The sequence below is a fragment of the Lolium rigidum genome, chromosome 2 (assembly GCF_022539505.1).
Source record: "Lolium rigidum isolate FL_2022 chromosome 2, APGP_CSIRO_Lrig_0.1, whole genome shotgun sequence".
NCBI classification, from domain to species: Eukaryota; Viridiplantae; Streptophyta; class Magnoliopsida; order Poales; family Poaceae; genus Lolium; species Lolium rigidum.
In genome coordinates, this window is record NC_061509.1 from 277,210,740 (window position 1) to 277,211,157 (window position 418).

A 418-nucleotide genomic window follows, 5' to 3' on the forward strand; every position below is an offset into this window, starting at 1 on the left:
GAGTCCAAGGACACCAAATTGAAGGTATGTTGGTATGGGCAGGCTCACAAGATCTCAAGGAAGAAAATTATACTAATCAAGCATCCAATCCAAAGAATGCATGTATGCTTTCGTAGGTGCTTCCATGGCTGAATAAAGGCTACTTGGCCAGGGGAAATGATTTTGTACTTACATGCATGGATGTGGATGTTTTCGTCGTTGTGCTTTGAGATTCGGATATAAAGAGGAAACAAACGAATTTATCTACCATGGTGAGCACGAATCTTGAGTAATAAATGGACGGTAAGGAAAATACCCACACTCATAGGTGTAAGTACAAAATCCACACCTCTTGTCCAACTACCTCCCTTGTCCCAAACAGCTCTGTACTCCTGCACTTGCAGCCCACAATGGTTCCTAATTTGCGGGGAGGCATCTG